Raw genomic sequence first — 26,042 nt, forward strand, 5'->3', positions numbered from 1 at the left:
GCAAGATTGAACTCTTTGGCCTCAATGCCAAGCGTCACGTCTGGAGGAAACCTGGCACCATCCCTACGGTGAAGCATGGTGGTGTGGGGACTGGGAGACTAGTCAGGATCAGGGGAAAGATGAACGGAGCAAAGTAGAGAGAGAACCTTGATGAAAACCTGCTCCAGAGTGCTCAGGACCTCAGACTGGGGCCAATGTTTACCTTCCAACAGGACAATGACCCTAAGCACACAGCCCAAGACAATGCACGAGTGGCTTCGAGACAAGTCTCTGAATGTCCTTGAGTGGACCAGCCAGAGCCCGGAATTGAACCCGATTGATCATCTCTGGAGAGACCTGAAAATAGCTGTGCAGCAGCGCTCCCCATCCAACCTGACAGAGCTTGAGAGGCTCTGGAGAGAAGAATGGGAGAAACTCTCAGTTGCGCCAAGCTTGTAGCGTCATACCCAAGAAGACGTATTTACTTTGAAGAACTAATAGTGATTGTCAGACAGCATAAGCAGAATCTATATAGAGATAGATGTCTTGGAATTAAATAATGAAATCATCAAAAACAAATTAAGTAATATACCCAACTGAAATATTTTATTAAAGTAATGTGAATAATTGATGGTTAATAAGTAGTAAATGGATAGTCACTACCATCATGGGACTTTTATTAATTGTTTTATTCCGTGTTACATCATTCAACCCACAAAATGCATAGCGCATTGAATGTTTAAAAAATTAACATTTTGTAGTAATCTAAACCAAACCGGCCTCAAAAAGCACTAGAGTCGCTAAGTACTACCATATTGCTTGAAACTGTACTGTCCTTTCAGAATCCCCAAGGTGGAAGCCAAAGGCACAAAAGAGAGGGTGGGTTTTCAGATTGGAGTCCTGTACTGAAAGTAGCTAACTAGCTAACGGAAATACACTCTCAATAGAGAGGTGTTCACTGCTCTAGTAAAAGCATGGCTGATGGACAGAAAATGAGTGAGTGAAACACTAATTCTGAGCAGTAAGTTAATAGCTTCCTTAATGACCTGGCTGGTGGATCTGAATGGAGGTCACAGTAGTGCGGACTGAGGAGAGCAGAGTATGACAGTTAATGGGCCGAGGAGGAGGAGGAGAAAACCTGGAGGCAGTCAGAGGAACAACTGCCCTCTGAGATGACCTGGACTGAACCAGGTTAAAGAATAGCCTAAGGATTTAGGCCTCTAGCCATGGTACCATGACTCCTGACTCCTGCCTGACTGGTTACAAGATGTTGGCGGAAGAAGTTCTGGCTAACTCATTAATCCAGACTTGTGAGACTCCCCTACGAAAGTCTGCACTAACTAACTTTGAAACGTTGATGAAAACCAGAATACTCTGGATGACTGCAGTTATTCAACCAAAGGCTATGGCTAGGCTATATAATCTAGCTAGGCTATCAGTCAATTATGTATGATAGGCCTACAGTGCAAAAAAGTAAGAGGGTACATATTGCACAAGCTGCATGCAATGTCCTTAGCGGGGGTCACTTTGTAGAAGCATGACTGCTTTGAAATTTGCCACAATGCAAAAAGGTCAACTCAAGGAAAGTCGCTAAAAGCAAGCCCTGTAGGATTCTGTTTAGCAGAAAAACAGGACCAATCACAAAATCAGCCTTTTGGGAGAGAAATTATATGCAGGTACCACGAAAATATCACGGTGCCAGAACATCATGCCAATTATCATACCAACATTTTAGAATACTGTAGTATCGTTTCATATGATACTATTGACTTTTTTTACCCTATAGATCTAAAAGAACCTGCTGGCGCCAGTCAGTTTAGTTTATAAATTCAGGTGAATTTAAGCAACAGCCACTAGTCTCTTGTATGCGCAGGTTCAATAATATCCACTTCACTTTCATGCGCATATCATGTGTTGTAGATTACAGCAATTGGGGTTAAGTGCCTTGCTCAAGGGCACATTGACAGATTTTTCATCTAGTCAGCTCAGGGATTCGAACCAGCGACCTTTCGGTTACTGGCCCAGTGCTCTTAACCACTAAGGTCTTGTCTCTAACCTAAACAGTTAAAAAATGACCCATATTACCGGAGGTCTTGTCTCTAGCCGAAACGGTTAAAAAATGACCCATATTACCGGAGGTTTTGTCTCTAGCCTAAACTAGAGGTCGACCATTTAATCGGAATGGCCGATTAATTAGGGCCGATTTCAAGTTTTCATAACAATCGGAAATCGGTATTTTTGGACGGCGATTTTTTTTTTATAGATATATATATTTTTTACACACCTTTATTTAATCTTTATTTAAAAATAGGCAAGTCAGTTAAGAACACATTCTTATTTTCAATGACGGCCTAGGAACGGTGGGTTAACTGCCTTGTTCAGGGGCAGAAGGGGCGGCAGGGTAGCCTAGTGGTTAGAGTGTTGGACTAGTAACTGGAAGGTTGCAAGTTCAAACCCCCGAGCTGACAAGGTACAAATCTGTCGTTCTGCCCCTGAACAGGCAGTTAACCCACTGTTCCTAGGCCGTCATTGAAAATAAGAATTTGTTCTTAACTGACTTGCCTAGTTAAATAAAGGTTAAAAAAATAAATGAAAAAAAGACAGATTTTCACCTTGTCAGCTCGGGGGAATCAATCTTGCAACCTTACAGTTAACTAGTCCAACGCTCTAACCACGTGCCTCTCATTGCACTCCACGAGGAGACTGCCAAGACATCTATGACCTCCGGTGCGTATCGTTGCTCCAATGCCTTTCTTAAAATCAACACACAGAAGTATATATTTTTAAACCTGCATATTTAGCTAAAAGAAATCCAGGTTAGCAGGAAATATTAACCGGGTGAAATTGTGTCACTTCTCTTGCGTTCATTGCACGCAGAATCGGTGTATATGCAACAGTTTGGGCCGCCGAATTTTACGTAATTATGACATAACATTGAAGGTTGTGCAATGTAACAGGAATATTTAGACTAATGGATGCCACCCCTTAGACAAAATACGGAACGGTTCCATATTCACTGAAAGAATAAATTGTTTTCGAGATGATAGTTTCCGGATTCGACCATATTAATGACCTAAGGCTCGTATTTCTGTGTGTTATTATGTTATAACTAAGTCTATGATTTGATAGAGCAGTCTGACTGAGCGGTGGTAGGCAGCAGCAGGCTCGTAAGCATTCATTCAAACAGCACTTTCGTGCGTTTTGCCAGCAGCTCTTCGCTGTGTGTCAAGCATTGCGCTGTTTATGACTTCATGCCTATCAACTCCCGAGATTAGGCTTGTGTAACCGATGTGAAATGGCTAGCTAGTTAGCGGGGTGCGCGCTAATAGCGTTTCAAACGTCACTCACTCTGAGACTTGGAGTGGTTGTTCCACTTGCTCTGCATGGGTAACGCTGCTTCGAGGGTGGCTGTTGTCGTTGTGTTCCTGGTTCGAGCCCAGGGAGGAGCGAGGAGAGGGACGGAAGCTATACTGTTACACTGGCAATACTAAAGTGCCTATAAGTACATCCAATAGTCAAAGGTTAATGAAATACAAATGGTATAGAGAGAAATAGTCCTATAATTCCTATAATAACTACAGCCTAAAACTTCTTACCTGGGAATATTGAAGACTCATGTTAAAAGGAACCACCAGCTTTCATATGTTCTCATGTTCTGAGCAAGGACCTTAAACGTTAGCTTTTTTTACATGGCACATATTGCACTTTTACTTTCTTCTCCAACACTTTGTTTTTGCATTATTTAAACCAAATTGAACATGTTTCATTATTTATTTGAGGCTAAATCGATTTTTATTGATGTATTATATTAAGTTAAAATAAGTGTTCATTCAGTATTGTTGTAATTGTCATTATTACAAATAAATAAAAATAAATAATAATAAAAACAAAAACGACCGATTAATCGATATCAGCTTTTTTTGGGGGTCCCCCAATAATCGGCATCGGCTTTTTTTGGTCCCCCAATAATCGCTATCGGCTTTTTGGTCCCCCAATAATTGGTAACGGCGCTGAAAAATCATAAATCGGTCGACCTCTAGCCTAAACGGTTAACAAATTACCCATATTACCGGATATGCCTTTTTAAAGTTTTTTTTTAGCGCATTTTATATAATTTTACAAACCATGTTACGGGCCATTTTAAACTAATCTCGGGTCACTACTTATTGGTTTGATAAGACAACGTTTGTCAATCGTGTTACCTAACTAGCTAAAGACATGGTAACTTGACAGTTGGTTTAGGCAAATGTAGGATTCATAGAGACCTAAACTATATCAAATATCCATTTCTTTCTGGTGTTCCTTAAATTCTGTTTGGTGCCTAACGTTTTAAAAGTTGGGAGCAGTGTGTTGTGGGAGAGCGAGAGCGGTGTGTGTGTTTATGAGGGTGAGGGAGGGAGCAAGTGTGTGAGGAAGGGAGAGTGTGTGTGTTAACTGGAAAGTAAAGAAGGTTCCATGCAGTGTTTTCCTCTTACTGACTATGACATGCCGATCATTACGCATGTATATCACAGGAGGTTGGTGGCACCTTAATTTGGGAGAACTGGCTCGTGGTAATGGCTGTTACGGAATGAGTGGAATGGTATCATGCCATTTCATTTGCGCCATTCTTATGAGCCGTCCTCCCTTCAGCAGCCTCCACTGATGTATATTCCTTCCTCCCATTCCTCAAGCCAAATCACAGGTAGGTCTTTGCAAATATGAGCAAATCAGCCATTCTATGCCGTATTCTAATGAGGTTAAACAGTGAACAGTTAAATTCAATGTGTTGTATTGAGTAGAAGTGTGAATTGCAGTGACAGATTTTTAGAGAACAAGTATCCGGGGGACGGGTCAAACAGGACGCTAGGTCACAGTTTTTTTTTCCCACCGTGATATCGTGATACCCCTTGGTATCGTGATACTTGGCCTGGTATCGTTTGTAAAATGGTGGTATCGTGACAAGCCGAAGTCAAATTCTGTGTTTTTTAGGGCGTAATTGATCCAAAACAGGTACTTTGTCAGAATTTAAATCCTGAAAAAAAACACAAAATGTCATGCTTTTTTTATTTTCCCGTTATGAATTGACATTGGAAGCTCAGTATAGCTGCTCTATCCAGTTCTACTCAAATTAAAATCAGTATGGGGAGAAACCAGTGTCGGACAAGCGTGAACATGAACATCTCTAAATAAAGCAATGGGAAAAATTGTAACTGAGTGAAGAGAAACTGAAAAGAAAAAAGCAATCATTGTTGAATCCTAGGGGGCCTATTATGGGCATAGCGGCCGCGGCATACCAAACTCAAAACAACTAGATATATTCATTCGGGGCAGAAGTAAAAACCCAATAGGCTGGGGGTAATATACTGTTTATACCATATAACGACAAAATGCCACCTCCCAGGGGCTTGCAGGGTTGTGTGCTATTATGCCACCGCTTAGAACTATAAATTAAGCAGAACTATAAGAAATCTAACATGTGTCAAATTATTATATCCAGCTCAGGACTCCAGCTATGCATTTGGTTTGCTAACTTGTTAGCTAAGTGGCTAGATATCAAGACCAAGCTTCTTGGTCACAGAAGACATTCAATTCCCTCCTGGATCAACTTCCCTGGTGTCTAAATTGTTTTGTGAGTCAACATTTTTATAAAAAATCATCAAAAGGGTTTTATTTTAGTTTTTAGAAATAGCGCTCCTTGTATGCACATTCAGTAATACCGTATACCTGGTATGGTACAGAAACAGTATGAAAATCCCCCCCCAAAAAAATAGGGAACAGAAATTGGCAGTGTTGCAATGTGCTGGGTAAACAATCTACTCAAGCACAACAAAAACAAGGAGATGGTTCTCGTTCTCAGCCAGTCAGTGAATTACAGATTAACCCAGAATACACAGCTAGAATTGCATGCATATGTTTGATCCGTCGATGGTAGATTTTGTACTTGAAATTTGTGCTTGCCCTGACCCATGTCAAAGCAGTCTGTCCACCTGGCCCTGTTAACGTTGCCCTTGGTTCTGCTTCAAACCAGCTATAGGAAGCACTCGCTCAGCTCTGATCTCCCAAGGTCATTCAACAGAGGAGAGAGAGAAACCAGAGAGGGAGGAGGGAAGAGAGAGAGTGGGGGAGGGAAGAGAGAGAGCGGGGGGAGGGAAGAGAGAGCGGGGGAGGGAGAGAGAGAGCGGGGGAGGGAAGAGAGAGAGCGGGGGGAGGGAAGAGAGAGAGGGGGGGGAAAGAGAGAGCGGGGGAGGGAAAGAGAGAGAGCGGGGGAGGGAAGAGAGAGAGCGGGGGAGGGAAGAGAGAGAGCGGGGGGAGGGAAGAGAGAGAGCGGGGGGAGGGAAGAGAGAGAGCGGGGGAGGGAAGAGAGAGAGCGGGGGAGGGAAGAGAGAGAGGGGGGAGGAGAGGGGGAGGGAAGAGAGAGCGGGGGGGAAGAGAGAGCGGGGGAAGGGAAGAGAGAGCGGGAGGGAGGGAAGAGGGTGACTGGGGAAAGAGAGGACAGGTTTTTCAACTTTCACTGCAGCACTTGCACGTGCGACACAATGGTTTCTATTTTCTTCACTTCTTCCCGAGGGGGGTCTTCCTTTGAGCACAAAGACATCTCTGTTAGCAAAGTCCCTTATTCCTCTGTCCCTCACTGTCCTTTCATCCTCTCTCTCTCTCTCTCTCGGTCTCCCTCTCTATGCTGACAAAGACTGCAGGAGCCAGTCGCACATTCCTGTGACAGCTTCATCCAACACTAGGCCCAGCCGCTAGCTGCATATCAGCCTCAATAACAGAACACCACCAAACTTTATCTGGTAGTTTGGCTCATGTGTTGACAACACACACCGTGACGTACACACTCAAAACAAGGCTGCCTGCAAGGGCAAAGGAATAAGGCACACAATAGCTGTGTGATCACTGGAGTTATTTTTAGTCATCCCTCTCCCCAACGGAACTTTCTGTCAGAGAGAGAGAAAGGTAGCACCGATGGAAACTTTCAATTAGGGAGAAGGGGAGGCAGAACAGAGCTAGAGATGATATAGAGATCACACATCAAAAACCTGTGGTCTGTCCCTAAAGCTGTCAATTGCCATTTGTCATTGCAGCGGCCCCGACACAACCCAACTACAAGGTCTCAAATTCGTCCCCTAAACACGCTGTAGCGAGCTCAGCGCCATCTTGCCCTCTGCATCACTGTCAGGCGAGTGTAAACAACACTCCAAGGACCAGGCTTTGGGACGGGCCATGGACCGCAGTCACAGCAGTACAATCGTGACCATCCTGAATGACTTTGAAGTCTGTCTGCGAGCACAGCGCTGGGCAGTCCAACCACAGCGCTACAGAGAGTCAATAACCAACACAACCCAGAGAGACAAACTAACAGCTGCTAACGTCCTGCTTAAAAGTCCAAAGTCAAAACACAGCAGAAGCAGGGTCGCAAACAAACACCAGCCAGTGCTGGTCAACAGAACAACCAGTCTAATTCAATAGAACTTGTCATCAATATTAACAGCCTACATTGTAGTTTTCATAGAAAAACATTAACATAACTCAAGGAGAGACATTCTGCAAAATGCAAACTAAAGATGTCAACAACACAGATCCTGTCCTGGAGTGACAATTGAAGGACATGAGGGTGACTGCTGTTGGTTGCAAAAATATATATATTTTTTAAATGACACACACACATTCAGATTTCTCCCAAGGAGAAAAGTAGAGGACGATAGAGAAGAGGAGTAGTGAGGGCAGAGAGCGCATCCCATCTCTGCAGAGAGACAGAGAAGAAACAGAGTGAAAGAGAAAGAGCGAGAGAAAGTGAAAGGGCGAGAAAAAGAGAAGAGAAAGCACACATGAGTAGAGGAATCCAGCAGCGATCTACAACACAGACAGGTCTAGTGTGTGTGTGTGTGGTTGGTCACACTTACCCTGTGCCCATCATTCTGTGTAGTTGGCTGAAGGAGAGCAGGAAAGGGAGAGAGAGGCTGTACTCTCTACTGTAGAAGTCAAGAGGAGGGGGGCTGGCTAACACAGAAAATCTCTGTAGCACTTCACTTCCTCAGGCGCCGGTCCCAGGAACAGACAAAACACAGTCCGCCCATCCTCCGCCTTTAAAAACCTTACAGCCTGCCCAACAGACAGAGAAGAGCGTTCACCCCTCCACTTTCTTCTACCCTTCCCCCCTCAACTCATTCTCCTCCGGCCCCCCTCCCACCGCCCTTTCCTAAACACACACCCCTCTCTCCTGTTTCTCCTCTGACCACCCCCCCCCACCCCACCCCGAGCATCTCCCTCCCGCTCTCTCACCCTCTCCTTATCACTTGTTCCATCTCTTTCTCCAGCCAGCGACCCACACGTTTGTCTTTCAGTTGACCCCTGCCTCAGCACAGTGAAGGACAAAAATAAAAAAAAGATAGCCGAAAGAGATCAAAGTGGCAGCGGTACAGCAGCACTCCCGACTCCAAATCTCCTCCTTGCCTCCTTTCCTTTTAACATTCAAAAGTAATCAATCTAGCCTGCTACATGATACTCAGACCCTGGCCAGGCTTCTTCCCCGCTCTCAGCCTTTCCCGAATGAAAGTAGAGAGCCCTCCTGCACTATTGGCCGAGCCACCCGCTCGTCGGCTCACACTTCCCCCGCCCTACCCCCTCCTTCCTACACCCAACCCCCTTTCACCGACAGCCAACTTCCTGTTTTAAGTTACCTTGAGCTGCAGGATAGGGGTCAGGGAAAGAAAAGAGGAAGAGAGAGAAAGAAGAACCAGACAAAAGACAAAGAAAGTTCTAACAAAGCGAGTCAGGGACTGATTGAGGAAGTGGTGGAGGTAGCTTGCCTCTGCATTCCGTGTCCTCCAGCTGATCTTGCGTTTCTCATGGCTGTACGGAGAAGAAAGGAACCACTGGCTGCTCTCTGACAACTGTTCCCTGCTTATTTACAATGTCAAACTAAATGTCTCCCCAAGTCCCGCCTCCCTGCGGCCATGACTGGTTGAATGGCCAGTGATGCAAAAAACCCTGATGCCCCTGATTGGCTGAGGGGAGTGTCAGAATGGATGCCGCATGTTGCAGCCACATGATTTAAAGAGCAAAGGCATATTGAGCAGACGCGCTGTGATCTACGTGTTCACAGGCATGCGTGCAAGTCCACAAGCACACGCTTGTCCTTCCTCTGTCACACATCCTTCCTCTGTCACAGTAGGTAGAAAGATAACATCCAGACAATCTACTAAATATTGTAGTCTATGTTAGTGCTAATAAAACACCTTCATTGAAGTACATATTTAATTCACTAAAAATGTACTAGAATAATAACAGAACTAAATACATGAGAATTAATTAGTTTATCTGATAGTAAGATCCAGATTTAGAAATAGATAAATGAAATACCTAACCTACAAACAAAAGGTATTTAGTAAAACTTTTTTTTTTCAAGACCAAAAAAAAAAGGTTCTTCAAAAATCACGTAAAGTGCATTTCCAATTCTAAAGGTAGCTGATCAAATCAGGCCAAAAAAGGCACCTCAACAAATTGAGTTCATGTTTGTGGGTGGACAAGACATAGGACAATGTCAATAAACAACTATTGTTGTCTTGGCCCTAAAACTATGCTCCCAGACAGTTCTCGTTCTACAATTAAAATGTCATCATAAAACCATTTCAGCAATGTCATATAAATGCCCTGCTGTTATCTCGCCAAGGGTTAAACAGACATTCAGCCATGCTGTTCTACGCACTAACGTTTACATTAGGATGAGCACACGCATGCATGGGTTGCTCTTGTCAAACGTAAGGCACTACAGGAATAGGGTGCCATTTGGGATCCATAACGGTGTTTGGAGAACTGCATGTCTAAAGATCTGTCTAGCAACAGATTAAGGAAACGTAATGTCCTGGCAATGAAGTGTACTGAAGTGAGAGATTTAGGTGAGAGGAGGGGACAAAGCAATTTACTGAGAGTTGCTTTTAGCTGGCAGTCTGCATAGATGATGGTGGAATGACCTGAGGCTTATCCTGCATATTACTGCTGCAAATCCCCCACTGTACCGAGAAACAACAAGCCAGAGAGAGATAGAACACAAACCTGCTCCGTCACTGAACAAACCGGGGGGAGGGAGAGCCAAAAGGATGGAGAAGGACAGAAAGGAGAGAGCTATTACAGGATGAGGAGGGACAGAGAGCGAGGAGGGACAGAGAGCGAGAAAGAGGAGGGACAGAGAGCGAGAAAGAGGAGGGACAGAGAGCAAGGAGGGACAGAGAGAGAGAAAGAGGAGGGACAGAGAGCAAGGAGGGACAGAGAGAGGATGACAGAGAGCGAATGAGGGGGGACAAAGAGGATGGACAGAGAGCGAGGAGGGACAGAGAGCAAGAAAGAGGAGGGACAGAGAGCGAGGAGAGGGACAGAGAGCGAGAAAGAGAGGGACAGAGAGCGAGAAAGAGGAGGGACGAGGAGGGACAGAGAGCGAGAAAGAGGAGGGAAAGAGGGACAGAGAGCGAGAAAGAGGAGAAAGAGGGGAGGGACAGAGAGCGAGGAGGGACAGAGAGAGGATGACAGAGAGCGAATGAGGGGGGACAAAGAGGATGGACAGAGAGCGAGGAGGGACAGAGAGCAAGAAAGAGGAGGGACAGAGAGCGAGGAGGGACAGAGAGCGAGAAAGAGGGACAGAGAGCGAGGAGGGACAGAGAGCGAGAAAGAGGGACAGAGAGCGAGAAAGAGGAGGGACAGAGAGCGAGAAAGAGGAGGGACAGAGAGCGAGGAGGGACAGAGAGCGAGAAAGAGGAGGGACAGAGAGCAAGGAGGGACAGAGAGAGAGAAAGAGGAGGGACAGAGAGCGAGGAGGGACAGAGAGAGGATGACAGAGAGCGAGTGAAGGGGGACAAAGAGGATGGACAGAGAGCGAGGAGGGACAGAGAGCAAGAAAGAGGAGGGACAGAGAGCGAGGAGGGACAGAGAGCGAAAGAGAATATGGACAGAGAGTGAGAGAGGAGGGACAGACACCATAAAACAACACTAGACACCATGGAAAACAAAGTATTTATTATCTAATCCTGGAATATACAAGGTCTGAGGTCATCTGCCTTTGGCCTAAAGAGCAGGAATCCAGACTTCATCAAAGCAATTGGAAATACAGACATTGTCATCCTACAAGAAACATGGTATAAAGGAGACAGACCCACTGGTTGCCCTCTAGGGTACAAAGAGCTGGTAGTCCCATCCATCAAACTACCAGGTGTGAAACGGGGAAGGGACTCAGGGGGTATGCTAATTTGGTATAGAACACACCTAACCCATTCTATTAAAATTAGGCAAAACAGGAACATTTTACATCTGACTAGAACTAAATAAGGAAATAATTTCAACAGAGAAAAATGTCTGTGTGCTACCTACATACTACCAGTAGAATCCCCATAGGGGGAGATCAACAATTTCCAGGCCCAGGGACATGTACTAGTCTGTGGCGACCTTCATGCCAGAACTGGACAAGAACCCGACACCATCGGCACACAGGGGGACAAACACCTACCTGGAGGTAACAGCATTCCCTCCCCCATATGTCCCCCTATACAAAACTACGACAACACAACCAACATAAACAGGTCACAACTCCTGCAGCTCTGTCGGAATCTGGGTATGTACATTGTCAATGGTAGGCTTCCGAGGGGACTCCTATGGTAGGTACACCTATAGCTGATCTCTTGGCAGTAGTACTGTAGAGTACTTTAGCACTGACCTCAACCCAGAGTCTCTTAGAGCATTGAGTCAGTCCACTGACAACCCTATCAGATCACTTTAAAATCACACTCTAATATGCTCAATCACGAGGCATCAAAGCCAAAGGAACTGAATAATATTAAGAAATGCTATAGATCAAATAAAATGTTATTGGTCACATACACATGGTTAGCAGATGTTAACGCGAGTGTAGCAAAATGCTTGTGCTTCTAGTTCTGACAGTGCAGTAATATCTAACAAGTAATCCAACAGTTCCACAAAAAAACTATCTTATACACACAAATGTAAAGGGATGGAATATGTAGATATAAATTAGAGGTCGACCGATTAATTAGGGCCGATTTGCCGTTTTTGTGTTTTTTTTACGCCTAGTTAAATAAAGATTAAATGAAAGCAAGTCAGTTAAGAACACATTCTTATTTTCAATGACTGCCTAGGAACGGTGGGTTAACTGCCTCGTTCAGGGGCAGAAAGACGGATTTTCACCTTGTCAGCTCGTTGGATCCAATCTTGCAACCTTACAGTTAACTAATCCAACGCAATAACAACCTGCCTCTCTCTCATTGCACTCCACAAGGAGACTGCCTGTTACGCAAATGCAGTAAGCCAAGGTAAATTGCTAGCTAGCATTAAACTTCTCTTATAAAAAACAATCAATCATAATCACTAGTTAACTACACATGGTTGATGATATTACTAGATATTATCTAGCGTGTCCTGTGTTGCATATAATCTGACTGAGCATACAAGTATCTAAGTATCTGACTTAGCGGTGGTAGGCAGAAGCAGGCGCGTAAACATTCATTCAAACACCACTTTCGTGCGTTTTGCCAGAAGCTCTTCGTTGTGCATCAAGCATTGCGCTGTTTATGACTTCAAACCTATCAACTCCCAAGATGAGGCTGCTGTGACCGAAGTGAAATGGCTGGCTAATTAGAGCGCGCTATTAGCGTTTCAAACTTCACTGAGCTTCATCTGAACTTCACTTGCTCTGAGCCTTGGGGTGGTTGTTTCCCTTGCTCTGCATGGGTAACGCTGCTTCAATGTGGTGGCTGTTGTCGTTGTGTTGCTGGTTCGAGCCCAGGGAGGAGCGAGGAGAGTGGCGGAAGCTATACTGTTACACTGGCAATACTAAAGTGCCTATAAGAACATCCAAAAGTCAAAGGTTAATAAAATACAAATGGTATAGAGGGAAATAGTCCTATAATAACTACAACCTAAAACTTCTTACCTGGGAATATTGAAGACTCATGTTAAAAGGAACCACCAGCTTTCATATGTTCTCATGTTCTGAGCATGGAACTCAAACGTAAGCTTTCTTACATAGCACTTTTACGTTATTCTCCAACACTTTTTTGCATTATTTAAACCAAATTGAATGTTTCATTATCTACTTGAGGCTAAATTGATTTTATTGATGTATTATATTAAGTTAAAACAAGTGTTAATTCAGTATTGTTGCAATTGTCATTATTACAAATACATGTTTATTTATTTATTAAAAACCGGCCGATTAAATCGGTATCGGCTTTTTTGGTCCTCCAATAATCGGTATTGGTACTGGCGTTGAAAAATCATAATCGGTCGACCTCTAATATAAATACAGTGGGGCAAAAAAGTATTTAGTCAGCCACCAATTGTGCAAGTTCTCCCACTTAAAAAGATGAGAGGCCTGTAATTTTCATCATAGGTACACTTCTTCTTTAAGAAGTTACAGGTCTTTATCAGTATAAAAGACACCTGTCCACAATCTCAAACAGTCACACTCCAAACTCCACTATGGCCAAGACCAAAAGCTGTCAAAGGACACCAGAAACAAAATTGTAGACCTGCACCAGGCTGGGAAGACTGAATCTGCAATAGGTAATGCAGCTTGGTTTGAATAAATCAACTGTGGGAGCAATTATTAGGAAATGGAAGACATACAAGACCACTGATAATCTCCCTCGATCTGGGGCTCCACGCAAGATCTCACCCCGTGGGGTCAAAATGATCACAAGAACGGTCAGCAAAAATCTCAGAACCACACGGGGGGACCTAGTGAATGACCTGCAGAGAGCTGGGACCAAAGTAACAAAGCCTACCATCAGTAACAACACTACACCTCCAGGGACTCAAATCCTGCAGTGCCAGACGTGTCCCCCTGCTTAAGCCAGTACATGTCCAGGCCCGTCTGAAGTATGCTAGAGAGCATTTGGATGAGCCAGAAGAAGATTGGGAGAATTTCATCTGACCATATGACACCAAAATAGAACTTTTTGGTAAAAACTCAACTCGTCGTGTTTGGAGGACAAATAATGCTGAGTTGCATCCAAAGAACACCATACCTACTGTGAAGCATAGGGGTGGAAACATCATGCTTTGGGGCTGTTTTTCTGCAAAGGGACTAGGACGACTGATCCGTGTAAAGGAAAGAATGAATGGGGCCATGTATCGTGAGATTTTGAGTGAAAACCTCCTTCCATCAGCAAGGGCATTGAAGATGAAACGTGGCTTGGTCTTTCAGCATGACAATGATCGCAAACACACCGCCCAGGCAACGAAGGAGTGGCTTCGTAAGAAGCATTTCAAGGTCCTGGAGTGGCCTAGCCAGTTTCCAGATCTCAACCCCCATAGAAAATCTTTGGAGGGAGTTGAAAGTCTGTGTTGCCCAGCAACAGCCCCAAAACATCACTGCTCTAGAGGAGATCTGCATGGAGGAATGGGCCAAAATACCAGCAACAGTGTGTGAAAGCCTTGTGAAAGACTTACAGAAATCGTTTGACCTCTGTCATTGCCAACAAAGGGTATATAACAAAGTATTGAGATAAATAAGTATTTGGTCAATAACAAAAGTTTTCCACCATAATTTGCAAATTAATTAATTAAAAATCCTACAATGTGATTTTCTGGATTTTTTTTCTAATTTTGTCTGTCATAGTTGAAGTGTTCCTATGATGAAAATTACAGGTCTCATCTTTTTAAGTGGGAGAACTTGCACAATTGTTGGCTGACTAAATACTTTTTTGCCCCACTGTATATGGATGAGAAGCTGCAATAGATGGTATAAAACACAGTATATACATGAGATCAGTAATGTAAGATATGAAAACATTATTAATGTGCTATTATTTAAAATGACTGGTAATCCATTTATTAAAGTGGCCAATGATTTGGGTCTGTATGTAGGCAGCAGTCTCTCTGTGTTAGTGATGGCTGTTTAACAGTCTGATGGCCTTGAGATAGAAGCTGTTTTCAGTCTCTCGGCCCCAGCTTTGATACACCTGTACTGACCTCGCCTTCTGAATGGTAGCGGGGTTTACAGGCAGTGGCTCGGGTGGTTGTTGTCCTTGATGATCTTTTTGGCCTTCCTGTGACATCGGGTGCTATAGGTGTCCTGGAGGGCAGGTAGTTTGCCCCCGGTGATGCCTTGTGCAGACCGCACCACCCTGTGGAGAGCCTTGCGGTTGAGAGCGGTGCAGTTTCCATACCAGGCCGTGATACAGCCCGTCAGGATGCTCTCAATTGCGCATATGTAAAAATTTGTGGGGGTTTTAGGTGACAGGCCAAATGTCTTCAGTCTCCTGAGGTTGAAGAGGCGCTGTCACACCTTCTTCATCACTGTTACGGATACAGTTATCCTGTGTGTGTGTGTGTATCCTGTGTGTTTCTTTTCTCTCCTTCTCCCCTCACAGGTGAAAACCATCACTCCCCAATCAGTCAACAATCAATCAGAAGACACACCTCCTCCTATTTCCTACCCTATCACAGTTCCTTCCCCATGGTTTAAAAACCACATCATTTGTTTGTTCTAGAGCAATCTCTAGCTCAATCTCTAGCTCAATCTCTAGCTCAATCTCTAGCTCAATCTCTAGCTCAATCTCTCTGTAAATGCCATGTCTGTAGGTCTCTGTGTTTCACTCTCGCTTTGTGTCTTAACCTCTCTTTTGTTTAAGCACCTCCATAGCACTTTGTCATCACCTGTGAGTATTGTTTTTGGTTATGGTGTTTGTTTGTTGCTGGTGGGAAAAGGGGGAAACCAAGACAAGTCGCCCATGGGCATACACTACCCGTAGGTGAACTTTGTTAAATACACTAGTTAGAACTGGGCGGACCACCCACTGTATTTTTGGTTAGTTAGTTAGCTGTTGTTAAAGTAGGCTAGTCTAGCTTAGGGGTGTTTTTGAATACTTATTGTTTCTTTCCTTGGGTCCAGCTCAGCCCCCTTTCCTGCTCCCCCCATTACCGTGTGTTTATAAATAAACCTAGAGTTTGACGGTAGATTTCTGTTGTCGTGGTTATTTCGTGCACACTTTTACTTTGTCACAATAATAATCTGCATGAGTTATGTTACGGGTCTCATTACCATCCCCCCTAGACTGTCGGGCCAAAAGGGATTCGTAACAATCACGCTGTCTGTGTGGGTGGACCATTTCAGTTTGTCAGTGATGTGTACACAGAGGAACTTGAATCTTTCCACCTTCTCCACTACTGTCCTGTCGATGTGGATAGGGGGGTGCTCCCTCTGCTGTTTCCTGAAATTCATGATCATCTTTGTTTTGTTGACGTTGGGTGAGAGGTTGTTTTCCTGACACCACAATCCCAGGGCCCTCACTTCCTCCTTGTAGGCTGTCTCATCGTTGTTGGTAATCACACCCACTACTGTTGTGTCGTCTGCAAACTTGATGATTGAGTTGGAGGCGTGCATGGCCACGCAGTTATGGGTGAACAGGGAGTACAGGAGGGGGCTGATCACGCACCTTTGTGGGGCCCCAGTACTGAAGATCAGCGACATGGAGGCATTGTTTCCTACCTTCATCACCTGGGGACGGCCCATCTGAAAGTCCAGGACCCAGGTGCAAAGGTTGGGGTTGAGACCCAGGGTCTCAAGCTTAATGATGAGCTTGGAGGGTACTATGGTGTTGGATGCTAAGCTGTAGTCAATGAACAGGATTTTACATAGGTATTCCTCTTGTCCAGATGGAATAGGTCAGTCTGAGGCGATTGCATCGTCTGTGGATCTGTTGGGGCGGTATGTAATCTTAAGTGGGTATAGGGTGGCAGATAAGGTGGAGGTGATATGATCCTTGACTAGCCTCTCAAAGCACTTCATGATAACAGGAAGTGAGTGCTATGGGACAATAGTAATTTGGTTCAGTTTGCTTTGCCTTCTTTGGTACAGGAATAATGGTGGCCATCTTGAAGCATGTGGGGACAGCAGACTGGGATAGGGTGTGATTGAATATGTCCATAAACACACCAGCCAGCTGATATGCGCATGCGGCTAGGGATGCCATCTGGGCAAGCAGCCTTGCGAGGGTTAACACGTTTAAATGTCTTACTCACATCGGCCACGGAGAAGGAGGGGGGCCGCAATCCTTGGTAGCGGGCCTTGTCGGTGGCACTGTATTATCCTCAAAGCAGGTGAAGGTGTTTAGCTTGTCTAGAAGCAAGACATCGGTGTCCATGACGTGGCTGGTGTTCTTTTTATAGTCCATAATTGCCTGTAGAACCTGCCATATGCGTCTCGTGTCTGAGCCGTTGAATTGCAACTCCACTCAGTCCCTATACCGACATTTCGCTTATTTGATTGCCTTGCGGAGAGAGTAACTACACTTACTTTCGGCCATATTCCCAGACATCTTTCCATGGTTGAATGTGGTGGTTCGCGCTTTCAGTTTGGTGCTGATGCCGACATCTATCCACGGTTTCTGGTTAGGGTAGGTTTTAATAGTCACAGTGGGTAAAACATCTCCAACACACTTCCTTATAAACTCGCTCATCGAGTCAGCGTATAAAACAATGTTATTCTCGGAGGCTTCCCAGAACATTTCCCAGTCCACGTGATCAAAAAAACCTTGACGCGTGGATTCCTATTGGTCAGACCAGCGTTGAATGGATCTAGTCATGGGTACATCCTATTTGAGTTTCTGCTTGTAGGGCGGTAGGAGCAAAATGGAGTAGGTCGGATTTTCCGGGGGGGGAGTATACAAGGCTGTGACTATAATCGAAGTAAATTCTGTTGGGAGATAATGTGGTCGGCATTTGATTGTAAGGAATTCTAGGTCAGGTGAACAGAAGGACTTGAGTTCCTGTATGTTGTTGTGTTTACACCATGAGTCATTCATCATGAAGCATACATCCCTGCCCTTCTTCTTGTGGTGGTTGTACCGACTCAGACAACATATCCCGAGAGAGCCATGTTTACGTGAAACAGAGAATGTTACAATCTCTGATGTCTCTCTGGAAGGCAACCCGTGCCCTAATTTCATCCACCTCATTGTCTAGAGACTGGACACTGGCGAGTAATATACTCTGAAGCGGTGAGTGGTGTGCACCAGCCACTGCGTCTACCTCTCCTGCGGCGAGGTTGTTTTGGGTCGGCCTCTGGGATTGGATCCAATGTCCTGGATGGTGGTCCGAACAATGGATCCGGTTCAGTAAAGTTGTATTCTGGTCGTAATGTTGCTAAGTTGACGCCGCTCTTATATCCAATAGTTCTTCCCGGCTGTGTGTAATAACACTTAAGATTTTCTGGGCTAACAATGTAAGAAATAATACATAAAATAAAAATACTGTATAGTTTCCTAAAGAGTCGAAGCGAGGCGAGCATTTCTGTTGGTGACATCTTGCGAAAAGATGGAAGGAAAGTAGTGTGGAAATCTACCAAAACACAATTAGGCAACAACAAATTCAAACCCTTCAAGACAATTTCCTGGACAAAACGTTTCACTGTAATAGTGATGGTGTAAACTTAGCAGTAAAAAACCTAAACAGTATTATTTGACCTCTCAGCTTCCCTGTCAAATCTAAAAATGTAAAGCAGACAACACAGTTGTGGCTGCTTTGTCTGATGTATTGTTGTCTCTACCTTCTTTACCTTTGTGCTGTTGACTTGTCCAATAATGTTGGTACCATGTTTTTGTGCTGCTACCATGTTTTGTTGTCATGTGTTGCTGCCTTGTTATATTGTTGTCTTTAGGTCTCTCTTCATGTAGTGTTGTGTCTCTTGTTGTGATGTGTGTTGTCCTATATTTATATTGTATTTTTTTTTATCCCAGAACCCCGTCCCCGCAGGAGGCCTTTTGGTAGGCCGTCATTGTAAATAAGAATTTGTTTTTAACTGACTTGCCCAGTTAAATAAAGGTGAATGACAAATTGTTTGATGAAAAAATGCAAAATCCTAATTAAGAAATTGAAAAACCTATTGGCCGATATTAGCTAAAAATGCCAACATCGGCACTGGCCCGATGTGTAGTTTAACACCAATGTGCAAAACCGATGTCAAAGCTGACATGCCTACCCAAAGTAGGTAGATGACGTAATGACGCCACGAAAAATACAGCAGTGCACAGTACAAAAGCAGAAAAATACTAAGTGCACACTTCAACAACTAAACAAGTTCAAATCGAGCCGTCATTTGAAAGAGTAAGAATTTCAGCGAGGCAACTCAAAGGCTAATTCCATTAACGCCAAGATAATGGAATTCATTGCCCTTGACAATCAACCGCTCTTTGTCGTGGATGTTGGCTTTCGCCGACTGGTCGACCAGCGATGTCAGCCCCATGAGCATGCTGAGTCTGACAGCACAGTGGGTCAATAAGGATTTTGTACGGAGGAAAGCCGTATTGCATGCCCAAGAATGTGGAATTCTCTCTGAGCCTCTTTACTGTGTCGCCACCACGCTCTATGCTAGGTACAAGGACCACTACTTCGATGCAGAAAAGAAACAGGGTTTACGTGAAATGTTACATACACAGCTGGACAAGATGGAAACTCAGTTGTGCACCGGGGCCTCCCACTCCTCTTTCTATTCTGGTTTCTGGCCATTTTGAGCCTGTAATCGAACCCACAAATGCTGATGGCTCCAGATACTCAAATAGTCTAAAGTCGGACAGTTTTATTGCTTCTTAAATTAGCACAACAGTTTTCAGCTGTGCTAACATAATTGCATAAGTTTTTTCTAATGATCAATTAGCCTTTGAAAATGATAAACGTTGATTAGCTAACACAATGTGCCATTGGAACATACACCTATGTCGATATTCCATTACAAATCAGCCGTTTCCAGCTACAATAGTCCTTTACAACATTAGCTATGTCTACACTGTATTTATGATCAATTTGATGTTATTTTAATGGGCAAATTTTTTGTTGGGCTTTTCTTTGAAAAACAAGGACATTCTAAGTGACCCCAAACTTTTGAACGGTAGTGTCCATCAACGAATTGGTGAGGGTAATAGAACAGTCTGCAGAATCCGGCCTCACCCTGCTAGAATCTGAAGTCAAATGTCTACTATTTGCTGATGATCCGGTGCTTCTGTCCCCAGCAAAGGAGGGCCTACAGCAGTACCTAGATCATCTGCAAATATTCTGTCAGACCTGGGCCCTGACAGTAAATCTCAGTAAGACAAAAATAATGCTGTTCCAAAAAAGGTCCAATTGCCAGGACCACAAATACAAATTTCATATTGACAACATTGCCCTAGAGCACACAAAAAACTACACATACCTCGGCCTAAACATCAGCGCCACAGCTAACATCCATAAAGCTGTGAACGTTCTGAGACAATGCAAGAAGTGCCTTCTGTGCCATCAAAAGGAACATAAAATTCAACATACTAATTATTATCTGTCTAAAAAAAATACTTGAAAGAGTTATAGAACCCATTGCCCATTATGGTTGTGAGGTCTGGGGTCCGCTCACCAATCAAGACTTCACAAAATGGGACAAACACCAAATTGAGACTGCATGCAGAAATCTGCAAAAATATCCTACAACGTAAAACACCAAATAATGCATACAGAGCAGAATTAGGCCAATACCCACTAATTATCAAAATCCAGAAAAGAGCCGTTAAATTCTACAACCACATAAAAGGAAGTGATTCCCAAACCTCCCATAACAAAGCCAGTACCTACAGAGAAATGAACCTGGAGAAGAGGTCCCTAAGCAAGCTGGTCCTGGGGCTCTGTTCACAAACAGACCCACAGATCCCCAGGACAGCAACACAATTAGACCCCAACAAATCACGAGAAAACAAAAAGATGATGCTTTCCAATGTGTCAAGTAATTAACAAAAAAAAGAGCAAATTAGAATGCGATTTGGCCCTAAACAGAGTACACAGTGGCAGAATACCTGACCACTGTGACTGACCCAAAATTAAGGAAAGCTTAGACTATGTACAGACTCAGTGAGCATTGCCTTGCTATTTGGAAATGCCGCCAAAGGCAGACCTGGCCCTCAAGAGAAGACAGACTATGAGCACACTGCCAACAAAATGAGGAAGAAACTGGAGCTGCACATCCTAACCTCCTGCCAAATGTATGACCATTGAGACTAGAGGTTGACCGATTAATCGGAATGGCCGATTAATTGGGGCCGATTTCAAGTTTTCATAACAATCGGAAATCTGTATTTTTGGGTGGCGATTTTTTAATATATATTTTTACACCTTTATTTAACTAGGCAAGTCAGTTAAGAACACATTCTTATTTTCAATGACGGCCTAGGAACGGTTGGTTAACTGTCTCGTTCAGGGGCAGAAAGACAGATTTTCACCTTGTCAGCTCGTTGGATCCAATCTTGCAACCTTACAGTTAACTAATCCAACGCAATAACAACCTGCCTCTCTCTCATTGCACTCCACAAGGAGACTGCCTGTTACGCAAATGCAGTAAGCCAAGGGAAGTTGCTAGCTAGCATTAAACTTCTCTTATAAAAAACAATCAATCATAATCACTAGTTAACTACACATGGTTGATGATATTACTAGATATTATCTAGCGTGTCCTGTGTTGCATATAATCTGACTAATCATACAAGTATCTAAGTATCTGACTGAGCGGTGGAAGGCAGAAGCAGGCGCGTAAACATTCATTCAAACAGCACTTTCGTGCGTTTTGCCAGCAGCTCTTCGTTGTGTGCCAAGCATTGCGCTGTTTATGACTTCAAACCTATCAACTCCCGAGATGAGGCTGGTGTGACCGAAGTGAAATGGCTGGCTAGTTAGCGCGCACTAATAGTGTTTCAAACTTCACTCGCTCTGAACCTTGGGGTGGTTGTTTCACTTGCTCTGCATGGGTAACGCTTCTTCGATGTGGTGGCTGTTGTCTTTGTGTTGCTGGTTCGAGCCCAGGGAGGAGCGAGGAGAGGGACGGACGCTATACTGTTACACTGGCAATACTAAAGTGCTTATAAGAACATCCAATAGTCAAAGGTAAATGAAATACAAATGGTATAGAGGGAAATAGTCCTATAATAACTACAACCTAAAACTTCTTACCTGGGAATATTGAAGACTCATGTTAAAAGGAACCACCAGCTTTCATATGTTCTCATGTTCTGAGCAAGGACTGAAACGGTAGCTTTCTTACATAGCACATATTGCACTTTTACGTTCTTCTCCAACACTTTGTTTTTGCATTATTTAAACCAAATTGAACATGTTTCATTATTTACTTGAAGCTAAATTGATTTTATTGATGTATTATATTAAGTTAAAAGTGTTCATTCAGTATTGTTGTAATTGTCATTATTACATTTATTTTATTTATTAAAATCGGCCAATTAATCGGTATCGGCTTTTTTGGTCCTCCAATAATTGGGATCGGTGTTGAAAAATCATAATCGGTCGACCTCTAATTGTCGACACACGTTTTCCTCAGATTACAAACAGACCCAAAGTTTATCAAATCCAATTTTGATAAACTTCCGTACCACAGTGTGCCATCTCAGCAGCAAGATGTGACAAACACCACTGTAAATACAACCTATATTTATGTTTATTTTCCCTTTCGTAACTATTTGCACATCATTACAACACTGTATATAGACATACTTATTCTTTTGGGACTTGTGAGTGTAATGTTTACTGTTAATTTTATTTCACTTTTTTTTTTATTACCTATTTCACTTGCTTTGGCAATGTAAACATATGTTTCCCATGCCTATAAAGCCCCTTAAATTGAAATGGAATTGAGAGAGACTCAATGTTCCCTTTTCTATTTTGGTACAGCGAGAGGGGAACAGAGTAGAGCTGGGAACAGAGTAGAGCTGGTAGCAGGCTGGTTAATGATTATAGAGCAGCTAGACTGCACATAGATTATTCCATTCCAGCGATAGCTATCTATGGCGGTGCAGGCAGGCTCTTCTACACCCAAACGTCCTACACGAGGACACCTGACAAGGTCACTCTGCAGCAGAGACCTTCCCATTACTTGTGCTGCTGGTACCTGGGACATGTTTGCTTACAGTCGCTGTTTAGAGCCAAACGTGCACAAGCCGGGGTATCACTTTCACAAACAAACAGCAGAAAAGAGCCCTCAGGGCTGCCAGGCTAAGTCATGCACGCACACACCTGCATAAACTAGGCTTACCTACACAAAAACATGCACACACACGGGCTACACACAGTTTGTCCATCCTAAATTTGGATGATAAACAGTCTCACTGGCTTCAATCCTGTCTGCGCTCAAAAGGAAAAACTGATTCTAGATGTTGATAATTTAGTAATGGGGCATAAATTAACAATATGCATGTTCATTTTCTGATTACATTGTAATGGTGCATTTAGACTGGATATCAAGGTCAAGTTGAAAGTTATGAAGCTAACAGCTGTGTGATAGTTGGGGGCCTACCTGCAGCAACGCAGGAAAAAGCATGGCAGAACTTAGCTCTCAAAAACCTTTTTTAGCGGTTAGCTGCATGTGAAGTACAATTGCAACCCTGTGTTTCAACGTTTAGAAATGTCAATAATCCTTGCTTGCAAAACAGTTATTGAAAAACATGTGCTGAATCTTTGAAATAAAAAAGATACACCTACTCTAGCAGTTTTGAACAGATCCATACTGTGTGTGCCTCCAGTTGAAGAACTACACTTCCTCCCCAGTTAGCTTACACACAGGTGTTCAAAGCACACATAGATAACTAATTAGCACAGGTGGAGGCCTGTCTTCCATCTGTCTTCCGTAAAGAAGCACTGTAACATGGAGATATGGCCGTGTGCGAACACTAACCCTATAAAAAAGGTGTGTAGTAATTAAAGTTTGATTTTTGATCATTATAGCTGATATGAAAGATACGTACGTTCCTTATGTTTCCAAAACCACACCGCAAGTGATGCATTTTAAAGTTCAGAACAAGCGTAGAGGGCCTTAACAAAACTCCCCAGCCAGAAGATACTATCGTCAATAGGCACTAAAGGTAGTTAGCATCCATGAATGGGTTAGGCAGAACTGTACCGTCAGTACAATACTGCATGCTTTTCTTAGACCCGTTTCAGGCACCACCTTAATGTATGCTCCTGTTTGCATTTAGAGAACAGATCCTCCCTGTATAGAGCCGTGCTTGGTGTGATAGCCATGAAATTAATTTGACACCCCCTGCTCTAGATTGAGAATTTAGGCTAGTTGGTGGATGGTGAGAACATGAACTAATCATGTAAAATAGCCCAACAAATATTCTACCCTTAATAGTCAACCAGGGAATTTCCTTAGACACTGAACAAAAATGTAAAAAGCAACAAGTGTTGGTCCCATGTTTCACAAGCTGAAATAAAAGATCCCAGAAATATTACATACGCACACAGCTTATCCAGCTCAAATTTGTTTACATGCCTGTTAATGAGCATTTCTCATTTGCCAAGATAATCCAGCCACCTGACAAGTGTGGCATATAAAGAAGCTGATCATTACACAGGCGCACCTTGTGCTGGGACAATAAACGGCCACTCTAAAATGTGCAGTTTTGGCACAACACAATGCCACAGATGTCTCAAGTTGAGGGAGCGAGCAAATGGCATGCTGACTGCAGGAATGTCCACCAGAGCTATTGCATAATAATTTAATGTTTACTTCTCTACCATAAGCCATCTCCAACCTCGTTTTAGAGAATTAGGCAGTACGTCCAACCGACCTCATAACCGCAAACCACGTGTAGCCACGCCAGCCCAGGACCTCCACATCTGGCTTCTTCACCTGTGGGATTGTCTGAGACCAGCCACCCAGACAGCTGATGAAACTGAGGAGAATCTGTTTGTGGAGAAAAACTAATTCTGACTGGCTGGGCCTGGCTCATCCATGGCTGCGCCCCTGCCTACTTATGTGAAATCTGTAGAATAGGACCTAATGAATTTATTTCAATTGACTGATTTCCTTATATGAACTGTAACTCAGTAAAACTATTTTAAAAGTTACATGTTGCATTTATATTTGTGCTCAGTATAGTTAGTTTTGGATTGTACAATACATAGGCTGCTACAGTACTCTCCAAATTGCATATTGAAACAGGTATTGCATGGAATGATTTTCTTTCCATCACATAGTTTGAAGCAATTATACATTGGCAAGATAGCAGAAAATGCTGTTTATCATGCTGCTCAAGGGACAAGGCACAGACTTCAAGTCCTCAAGTATTTGAAGAGTCAGTGCGCACATAATGTGATTCACAATAACTGTCAGTTATCTCGGTTTAATAATGGGCATTAGCAAAATGTGAGAAAGATGTCTGTTGTAATTTGAGATTTCAGTGATTTCTTTGATGCCTTCAGCCTCCGGCCTGTATTCAGACAAACTACGTTAGCTAATAAACGGTAGATGGCCCAAATGTGTCTTCTTGTACATAGCTAGCTAATTGTTTGTTCAAGCCAACAACATGCAACACTGACGATAAACATTTAACGTTAGCTACCTATTATTAACCAACTAAATCATTTTTGGAATGAGCTAAAACTATCCTAACCAGTGATAGATATTTATATATTCACTTTATATATTATCTACCTCACTTGCTTTGGCAATGTTAACACATGTTTCCCATGCCAATAAAGCCCTTGAATTGAAAGACAGCAGACCCGACCGCTTGCTTACAGTTGAAACAAGCGAGTAGGATCTGCTGGCTAAACCAGCAGCTGTTTAGCTTAGCTAGTGAACTTAGACAGTAACACGGTGTGATTATTTATTGTTAGTCAAACGTAGGGAGACACCGGTAGCTAACAGTTACCTAGCATATAACAAGCGCAACCTGGACAAGGGAAGAGAGACATGGAAGACGATGATACGCTCTACAGTGGCCTGTGATACTGTTTATTCGCCACTGAACAAAAGGAAGCGATAAATCAAAGGAAAGTTTACAAAGCTTTGCAAAGTTGGGGAAAGGCTCTCTAACCAATAAAGACTACGTTTGGATATGTCCTTCAGACCAATCAAACCTCGGACTAGATTCCACCAATCAAGGTTTCTAAGGGTTCAGTTCGTTGTGAAACTGACGCCATTCGGGATCTACCAAAAATCGCCAGTCGTACGAGACAGAGTTTAGACAAGAGCCAAAATGGCGGACTCAGTGCGGTAGTTTCTTAAACGCCTCTGTTACTTTCAGCTGGCCACCAATAAGCTG

General features: G+C 43.4%; 1 protein-coding gene across 9 annotated transcripts in view; it reads right to left on the reverse strand.

The window, feature by feature from the left end:
- Nucleotides 1-26,042, reverse strand: part of nfyc (nuclear transcription factor Y, gamma) — a 46,732-nt gene that overhangs the window by 20,432 nt on the left and 258 nt on the right. Inside the window, exons 1-2 of one of the 9 annotated variants that reach the window (XM_029662876.2) lie at nt 8,245-8,525; nt 7,866-8,064 (exon numbers count right to left, since the gene is read on the reverse strand). The exons of 6 other annotated variants lie outside the window; for them this stretch is intronic. The gene's annotated coding sequence lies outside the window, so the exon portion shown is untranslated. Of the gene's footprint in view, nt 1-7,865; nt 8,111-8,244; nt 8,526-8,771; nt 8,875-26,042 lie in introns of those variants that run through there. 2 more of the 9 variants (XM_029662877.2, XM_029662875.2) reach the window with 2 other exon arrangements.

This window comes from Oncorhynchus nerka, linkage group LG7 (assembly GCF_034236695.1).
Source record: "Oncorhynchus nerka isolate Pitt River linkage group LG7, Oner_Uvic_2.0, whole genome shotgun sequence".
Classification (NCBI taxonomy): Eukaryota; Metazoa; Chordata; class Actinopteri; order Salmoniformes; family Salmonidae; genus Oncorhynchus; species Oncorhynchus nerka.